This window comes from Terrapene carolina, unplaced genomic scaffold (genome assembly GCF_002925995.2).
Source record: "Terrapene carolina triunguis isolate 2854851 unplaced genomic scaffold, T_m_triunguis-2.0 Scaffold69, whole genome shotgun sequence".
In the NCBI taxonomy this organism is placed as follows: Eukaryota; Metazoa; Chordata; order Testudines; family Emydidae; genus Terrapene; species Terrapene triunguis.
Window position 1 is genome coordinate 12,001,478 of NW_020664420.1, and position 3,637 is coordinate 12,005,114.

A 3,637-nucleotide genomic window follows, 5' to 3' on the forward strand; every position below is an offset into this window, starting at 1 on the left:
CCCCTCTTAGTCTTCTCTTCTCCAGAGTAAACAAACTCAATTTTTTCCAGTCTTTTGTCCTGGGTCATGTTTAATAGACCTTTAAACTTTTTTGTTGCGGTCCTCTGGTCTTTCTCCAAATCTTTCACTTCAGGAAAGATGTGGACAAATTGGAGAAAAAGGCTTCATCGCCTTCCTCTCCATTGACACTAATGTGTCCTTCCACATAGTCAGCCAATGAAGACTTTGCTGTAACTCTAGCAGGGAAGTTTAGGGGTTATCCACACTTACCCAAAGTGTAGCCCCAAGACTAGTGGAGGGGAGCTGTGTCTCACTGTTACCATACAGACCCATCAGGTCTGCCCACTGCCCAACCTTGCATCTATAACTGGACCTTTCAGCTCTTAAAGAGGCATAACAAGAGTGGGGTGAACTAACCAATAGGCAGTAGTGCTCTTATGGGGCAACTACCCTGTCACAATATGCTGCTCTGTTTATGTTAGAGAAGGCAGGTCAAAGAGGTGTATATTGCACTTGGAGGGGATGGTGATGAGGTCTGTGATAGTCCTTAATCCCTATGGGAGTTCATTCCACAGTCTTAACCTGATCCTCAAGTAGTCTCCTTCTCCTGCACAAACAAGCTTTACCCTTATTGCAGAATTTCTATAGTGTTTGAGGAGTGAAGTTGTTGACCAGGATGGGACAGAGTCTCCTATTCACCAGAGACAGTAGAAAGCATTACTCATGGATGCTGCTAGGTGAGAGCTTAGTGCCAGGAATCCAGGCACACTCTCAAACCACGGATGAATTGACCAATGTGTGCCCCTTCACCCAAAGGAAACCACACCATGGCTACAACCCTTTCAAAAAAATTTCCTCTACATCCAAGCACATCCTCCATCTTGCTCTGGTTCAGCTTCAACCAGTTGATCTCATCCAAACACTGAACCATCTTGATGGAGGTGATATGGTTGTATGTGGTGAAAGATAGGTAGAGCTGTGTATCATCTGTGGATTGCTGACACTTGAGTCCACATCATCTTACTACTTCACCTGGTGGCTGCATGTAGATGTTATATAGGACCAAAGAGAGAGTTGATCTTTGTGAGACTCTGTGAGGGGGTCCAGTGGTGAATGAGCAGTTTCCCTCATCTCTACTTTTTGGCTAAGTCCTTCCAGGAAGGGCTCGGACCATTTTAGTGCATTTTTAGCCCTCCAACCCGAGTTTAAGTCAGCTTACCTGGGCTGTAGGGTTGCCAGGTGTCCAGTTTTCGACTGGAACACCTGGTTGAAAAGGGACCGTGGCGGCTCCGGTCAGCACCGCTTAAAAGTCCAGTTGGTGGCACAGCAGTCTGCACAGCTCCCAGGAAGCGGCTGGCATGTCCCTCTGGTTCCTACGTGGAGGGACGGTCATGGGATCTCTGTGTGCTGCTCCTGCCCTGAGCGCCAGCTCTGCGGCTCCCATTGGCTGTGGTTCCTGTCCAATGGGAGCTGCGGGGGCGGCGTCTGCAGGTGGGGGAAGCACACAGAGCCCCCTCGCTGTGCCTCCACCTAAAAACCGGAGGGATATGCCGGCCACTTCCCGGGAGCCACCTGAGGCACTGCCCGGATTCTGCACCCCGAACCCCCTCCCTTGTCCCAACCCCTTGCCCCAGAATCCCCTCCCTCACCCAAACTCCCTCCCAGAGCCCGCACCCCCTCCCACACCCCAACTCCCTGCCGCAGCCTGGTGAAAGTGACTGAGGATGGGGGAGAGCGAGCTACAGAGGGAGGGGGGAATGGAATGAGAGGGGTGGGGGCCTCAGAGAAGGGGCGGGGCAAAGGGCAGGGCAAGGATGTTTGGTTTTCTGCAATTAGAAGGTTGGCAACCCTACTGGGTTGTGAGACTCAGTGTCTCAGGTCTTTCATGGCAGTGTAAACATACCGTTAGAGGCTACAGCTGAGCTCAGGGCTGTATTCTGGTAGCCGCTGTGCATACACATAGTGGGAGAGAGGTTTTTTTAGAGTTGCAATCTACTCCCAGCCTGCTGCTGGGGCAGCATAACAAAGTACTTCCTCTTTATCAGACACTTTAGCCCTTAACTATGGAGATATGATAGCTTCTCCACAGTTAACACCTGGTGAAATGTTAGCATCCCTGTTTTACAGCTGGGGAAAGGGAGGCACACAGACTTTAAATAATTTACTTAAAGCAAAATAAGTCAAGTTACAGCCAGCACTGGACCCCCATCATTCTGGTGCCTGTTCCTATCCCTAGGAAACAGCGCTCAATGAGTTCCAATTCCCCAGTTATATATATACATATATATCCTTTACACTCTCTAGCATTTGTTCACAACATGATGTTCAATATTCCAGTCAATGAGTCCTTTATTCTGTTGTGTCATTTGCTTTGCTACTATGGACCAAGTTCCTTCAACATGTTCCAGCTGCTTAGTTTCCTGGAAACTGCATTTTTTCTCCTTGGCTATAAAGTTGGTTTTATCTCCTGCGAATGGGGCCATGCACAGTTCAGTATTTGTATGTATTTTTTATAGACTGTTTTGTGCTCTGAACCAGCTAATTAATTATATTTTTGTCCCTTTACAGCAAGTGGAGGAGGGGGGTAAGACAGAAAAGGTTAATGGTATGGAAAGACTTACCTTAAGATGCTCTTATAAAATTTTGATATTTTTACCAAAGTCTTAAATATTTCAAGGGACTGTGTTGTAGCCAAGAGCAAGCCATAGACGGGAAAAGTGTGGTCAGCTCAATCTAGCTTTTCAAAATATTTCGATTCTGGATTCAAATTCTGACTCTCCAAAGCTCTTTGATGTGTGGTTCAAGTTTGGCTACATTTGGGTAAACCTGGGTATATTTCTAGCATTGAAGAATAGCCAATAACCGAGAGTCCACTTGAATCTCCTTAAAAATACTTAACTTTGATTTAAATTTTAAAAAAAATCAACACAGCACTCTCTAGTACTTACATGGTCTCCTACTGTAGTATCTGAGCACTTCAGAATCCTTAATTAATTTATGCTATTATCCCCATTTTACAAATGAGGAACAGAGGCACAGAGAGACTAAGGATTAGATTAACAAAAGGACTTAGGTACCTAACTGCTGCCTAATCAGCAGGACTGGCTCTAGGGTTTTTGCCGCCCCAAACGGTGGGGGGGGGGAAGTCCCCACTCCGGCGGCAGTTCCACCGTGCCGCTTTCTTCTTCGGCAGGAATTCGGCGGCAGGTGCTTCCCTCTGAGAGGGACCTGCTGCCGTATTGCTGCCAAACAGCCCGACGTGCCCCTTGGCCGCCCCATGCACCTGCTTGCTGGGCTGGTGCCTGGAGCCAGCCCTGCTAATCAGGCCCCGCTGGGATTCACAAACCCCTGCTCAGTTTTCCCTGAATCCCATAGATGCCTAAACTCACTCAATTTTTGCAGTTAAATTTCCCTAGGCACTTAAGTCTCTGCCTCTGAGCATACACACTGAAGCCCTATGCCAGGCACCCAGATGCCTAAGCCCAAGAGCGAAGCACTATCTGGGGGAAGATAGGATTCCTCCACCTAACCTGCCTGTGAGGCCAGGGCCGGCTCTGGTTTTTTGCCGCCCCAGGGGGGCGGCGCGGCGGTCCGGCGGCCGGGGGGAGGGCGCCGGAGGGGAGGGCGGCCGGAGCCC